This window comes from Pelecanus crispus, chromosome 5 (assembly GCF_030463565.1).
Source record: "Pelecanus crispus isolate bPelCri1 chromosome 5, bPelCri1.pri, whole genome shotgun sequence".
In the NCBI taxonomy this organism is placed as follows: Eukaryota; Metazoa; Chordata; class Aves; order Pelecaniformes; family Pelecanidae; genus Pelecanus; species Pelecanus crispus.
In genome coordinates this window covers 68,044,353-68,050,352 of record NC_134647.1, presented here as the reverse complement: position 1 = coordinate 68,050,352, position 6,000 = coordinate 68,044,353, and the positions used below count along the sequence as shown (strand labels likewise).

Below are 6,000 nucleotides of genomic sequence, written 5' to 3'. Positions count from 1 at the left end.
CAGCAGTAAAAACTTACCAGAAAAAATTATGATGATCAACATGACAGCAGTTATTCTTCATTACAAAGAGCAACTGGAACCTCAGATAAAGCCAGAAAGTGTATTCTCTAAAAGCAGTAAAGTTTCAGTAACAGTTATAAAATCTTCCCTGTAGAACACAAGGCATCGTCACCAGTTAACAGAGGACAGCAGAGCAAACCTGGGATATGCTGAAACGAGTATGAAAGCTCTAAACATCTAATGAGGAAACGTGAGTCCTTTTAATTACACTCTGTGTTTGGCACAACTCTGAACAGCAAGTGGAAGCACTGGTCTGGACAGAAAAGGAATCCAGGACACGAACTTGGATATGCTACCTGCCTTTTACCTAGTACATTGGTTATGGGAATTTCCCTTAAGCCCTCCATGACACACTAAAAAAAGCTCCATGTGGACCTGCTCTTCTAAAGAAAGGCTCTGTACTTTCAGATGGGAGGACTGTCTCAGCAAAACCATTAATGCTCTAGACAAATCATGGTTATGAAAATATCAGATCATACATACGGTAGAGTCAACTGCACTCCCCTCTAAACACGCTTCTTTAAAGTCTCTTCCTTCCCCAAAAGATAAGAGGTTAACAGAAGCACCTGCTCTCAAAGATGAAACTTCTGTTTGATCGGCGACAATAAACTGTCATAAAACAGACTCTTACCACCTCACCAACTCCCAATACACCCGTGTATGTCCAAATCAATCTTGCTGCTCTTCCCCATAAGAAACATGGGATCAGCCTCAAAATTCTATGATTTTATCGACCATTTAAATTCATGCATGAAATGAGTTATAAAAACTAGAACCCTTTTTAAGGTACCTAAGAAAGATGATCTTAATTTTCCCAGATTTCTGAGATCATGGCTACTGCCATCCAAATATCCTCACATCAAACAGAAGCAAAGAATGCATTTCCCATTTCTTTCATTTCCAGTATTCTCTAACAACTGAAAAAAGCAACACTAAAACTGGACCGCAAGAAGCAAAAGTGTGAGCAAACATGACAAACATTTTTTTCCATCAGGACCCAACACGGTTAACAATACTGAAATCTGAAAGGTTGGGGTTTTTGTTTGTTTGTTTTTAAAACTCTAGCTACTAGACTGACTTGTATTTTTAATATAATGATACAATGGGTTTTGTTCTTCAGTGTGCACTTTTTGCACGTCCGTAAGATTCATTACCACGCGGTGAGGAAATAAACTCTTCCCAAAAGCAACATGATAGGTGTAGATCACTTCAATTGAGTTATTTTATGTTTTAAAATCGGACAATCCTAAATCAATTCTCTTGTGACAAAAAAGTGTAAACATAACACAAATCCGATTATTCCTGACATGGTAATTTTTACATAAATGAAATTAATTTCAATAACTTTATCTTAATTGTTACAAATAGACAATATACAAGGGGGTCAGGTAAAAAAAAAAAGTGTGAAAAACAACTGTAATCTCCTTGTTTATTCTGGGGAAAGAACATGATAATTCATCATACTTTCATCCACAAAAAAACATCCAAGCAAGCCGTAGGTCAAAGTCAGAAGGTTATCTAAAATAAAGACATTTAGGAACCGCTTATTAAATTACTCAGTTACTTTTCTGTTTCTTAACAATGATGAATGTGCTGCTTCATAGATTACCATGAACTTCCAAGACTGGGTACTGTCTAAGGATTTTTGCTACTAAATTTGGATTATAGTATAAAAGTTAAATTGAAACTTTACCATATTCCTGAACCCACATAACAAAACAGACTTCAAGTATTCTTCTAAGTATCTAAATTAAAAGGATCCTGACAGATCCACTCTACTACTCTACTGCAAGCAATTGATGAGAACCACAGAAAGAAACATACAAAGTAATTAACATTACAGACAATCTAAATTATAATTATGATATTCTTGCACAGAAAAAAAATAGTTGAGTATTTTCTAACGATGTATGTATTTTAATTTAAATATAGTCAATGTTATACTTCTGATTAATAGACACTTTCTCTGTCTGGACTATTCATTCTTTAGTCATATCAATTCCAGGGGGAAAATTCCAAACAATCCAGTAAACGCAGAGATGGCATCCATTACAATTAAACAGCCAGTGTATGTAAACCTCACAGCTCGTTTTCATATCACAATGACAGCCTGCAGTAATGAACTTTCTGCTCAGAAAGCCTTTGTAAGACCCGGAAAGGGAAAGAAATATATACTCCTAAATACTAATTACTCAGATGCTTAATACTCAACCTCTTCAAAAATCTGGAGATCAGCCAAAAAGTGTCATAAATGGTTTGACTTTGTACCAGAACACTATTTATTGGCATTCTTAATTTCTATCTGTGCAGACAGACTGCGCTTAGTACTTAGCAATGAAATAGCTAAATATAACAGCCGTGCTAATTAGATCATACATAAGCATTTGAGAATTTTGTTTATAACCTAGAAGGCTTTATTAAATTCAGCTAAGAAACATCAACCACATCTTCTACAGCCGTCACAGAACTGAAGGTGGTCGTGTTCACAGGAGATGATGCAGAGCCTCAATACGTTAGTGGCAACACACGTGTCACATCTGAAAGGTGACTCCAGTAGTGCAGCTGAGTAACTTGTAGTTGTAGACCTACTCCTGCCTAAACTAATATCCACTGGCTTATCTATACAGTAAAGAAGCACAGTTACTCATCTTGAAATGAGTATAAGAGGTCTTGGCCAGCCATACTGTTTAGGGAAACAAAGTGTTACTGGCAGTAGGTGGAAGGACGGATGCGGAGTTCCTCCGTACAGGGTCTGCGTGCAAGGGCATAGTTACAACACTGGGCACTCCATCCTCTGTCTTTGTCTCTCTCCCCTTTACCCCTCCAAACCTCATTCCAAAAGTCTTACATCTTTTTCATGTGGAAACATATTCCATTTTGAAAAGCTTACTGCCATTACTTATGAAGAAGCAGGCATTTCTCGTTGTTATGCTGAAATGACTTAAAACAATGAACTAATTAAGAAAAAAGTGTTAGCTTAAATACTGAGAACAAAAGCAGCACAAAGCAACCTCTCTCCTCCTTCCCATATTGGGTGTTGCTGTTCTATGCTACCAAAATGAACAGAAACATCAAGGACAAAAACTCATCCTGTCAAAATAAATCAAAAACCAGTGACCTCAAGGGGGGGAAAAAGGTTTTACCGCAAATATACACGTGTAAAGCTAATATCCAAAAAGTCATCTGTTCTTATATAATTAAAATCACAATGTTTCCATGCAAAAACTGTAACTAAAATGGCACCTATGACTGATCTCAGATTTTTTTTTCTTTTTTTTTTTAAACACACATACATATTTGAAGGTTTCTCATTCCACTTGGCAATAGCAGTAATTACCAGTGGAAGTTTAGGAGTTCAGCCAATATAGCAAAGAGAAATGGAATACATTTGAGAAATTTCAGTAAATAATTCTGGTTTCATTTTCATTTTACAAGCTCAGTAATGTTAAGGCTGTTACAATATCCAAAATAAAAATAAAGCTTAAGAACAAACTGTCAATCTACTTAAATAAAATTATACTTATTTTTCAATTTTCTAGGCTAATTTTCAAGACTTCATTACATCAGTTGATGATATATATCCCAAACCAGATAAATTAAGTCTTTAATATAATTAAAGACTTAAGTAAACTTGTTAAAAAAAAAAAAAAAAGAACAATTTAAACCTCATACATTTACTTCGCTTGAACTTTAATGAGCGGAACATATAATTTGTGGTGCTAAAATTATTCAGACACAATAAAAGCTAAAAATATGTCCTTGCTGAATGGTGAACATGAAATTTCCACAGACTGCATATGCCTTGTTTCCCACAATCAAACTGTCACAGCATGAAAACATTCTCCTGCGTGTGGAGGTTTCGATACCCATTTCCCTGGTGAAAGTGTGCAAAAGGATCTGAAAGAGTTATTGACAATTCATACAGTATCCCATCTTTCATTAGATAGTACAAGCAGAGAACATATCTTAACTCTGAAGGGAGATGAAGCAACAATGTTTTAAATTACTATTGACTCCACTAAATTTCCTGATAATGTCAGAAGACTGTAGTCTGTCAGGTTCATAAGAGACTCAAGATGATACAGGAATCCAATTATGCGAAGTCTATTTAGTTGTCCTGTTTGCTAAGCCAAAGGTTAACGAGAACTGCACTGAAAAACCTCCTGTGGTATTACAAAGTATTTCTTATGCTGCATAACATGTAAATGAAAAAGTATTTTAATCAAGCCTTTCTTTAACTCTTTAATTGCAATGGAATACTATACAATACAGCAAGTGAAAAACTCAAGACTGAAAGAGTGATTTTAAAAATTTGCCTCTGAACTAAAGACATCATGACTAATTACTAAAGTAATTATTACTGAATATTTCTAATTTGCAAAGGAAAAAGTGTTCAGTTCACCAAAACATAGATAGTCATTGCTAACATTAAAACTTTATAAATATGGCCTCTAATTTTAGACAGAAATTAATTATATTTTTGTTGGTAACACATTCAAATCTGTTTACACAGCTGACAAGTCTCAGCTGCACCAGACTCGAGCAGTGAGCTTTGAGAACTCTCCTGCTTTGGAGCAGATGACTCAACATTCACCAATTTCATTAAAGATGAAAAGGGGAAAAATTCACCTGCAACAATGTCACTTGTAAAAACAGACTTAAAACAGATTTACGAGTTTTACATATGTGAGGTATCCTATTCAAAAGAAGGGCGGCGGGGGGGGAATACGGGAAAACCTAACAGCTGTGGGAAAACGGATTAGAAGTGTTGAGTTTCCAATTCTTTTTTGGGCTAATGTAAACTAATAAAATGTTAAAATGGATCCACATTTCAAAGACTGTAATTACTACATGACACCATGCTGTTATTTCAGATCTTACATCTTTCATCTCAGATATGCTCTTGAATACATAGACATAGATTTACCCACCACTCTCAAACTTTACTACTACTGTTTCTGCAAACACTACCACAGACATATTTTACAAGTGTATTAGAAATATTAGAAATTCAGAGCAATTTTTTTTTGATTGGCACAAATCCTATGCCCAGAGCAAAAAAGCAGCAGTCTTACCATACAAACAGCAATTCTCCCTTTACAAGAAGAGAGTACAAATGGACAGGAAAGTAATGCATTGAAGATAATGCTAATACATAGAGAAAGGAAATCCCAATTCCATGTTCACTTTGTAGAATGCGCAGGTTCAGCCTCTAGTTTAAATGAATGATTTTATAAAAATAGAATTTTTTTTTTCTACATTTTTCTCAGGTCACAAAAATCTACACACAACGTAACTACATAATTATTTCAGCCTTTTAGGCTTTTTTTTTTTTTTTTAAAATAAAGGCGGACCTCACTAGCTGGCATTGTGAACATACTACCAGAAGACAATTGTCTGAGCAAAACTGAAAGACATGCTGTAAAACACACTGTAGGGACAACCATGCAAGGAAGGAAGTCTAATAGTTAATAGAATTCTGCAGTTAAGTCCCACAATTTCATGAATTTGTAGGCAATTCACAGTTAGCTGATTCCGTCACTGAGGGTACATATTGATCTCAACTAAGATTTCCCTCCATTTCTAAATAACGGTAATTCTAAAAACTGCAAAATACGTTTGAAAATTGAATACATATTGTACTGTATAAATATTATTTTACATTACATAATTTACAAACATTTGCAAGATTACATTTTTACTGGTCCAGCAAGAACCAAAGTAGATGCTTTAAAAGCAAGTGAACCTCTCCACCTATTTCAACAGGAACACCTCCTGCTTAAAGCCAGACGCAGGCTTAAGAACACCACTGATCTCATGGACACAACTGAGGAAAATATCTAGATATGCACTCAGAATACATGAAAAAACAGGATTTTTGTCCCTGAAGTTCTATCACTGCAATAGACATCCTCAACTTCCACAATGTTGTGCAGCTTT

General features: G+C 35.1%; 1 protein-coding gene across 1 annotated transcript in view; it reads right to left on the bottom strand.

The window, feature by feature from the left end:
• Positions 1-6,000, bottom strand: part of FAF1 (Fas associated factor 1) — a 175,595-nt gene that overhangs the window by 81,408 nt on the left and 88,187 nt on the right. The gene's annotated exons all lie outside the window — the stretch shown is intronic.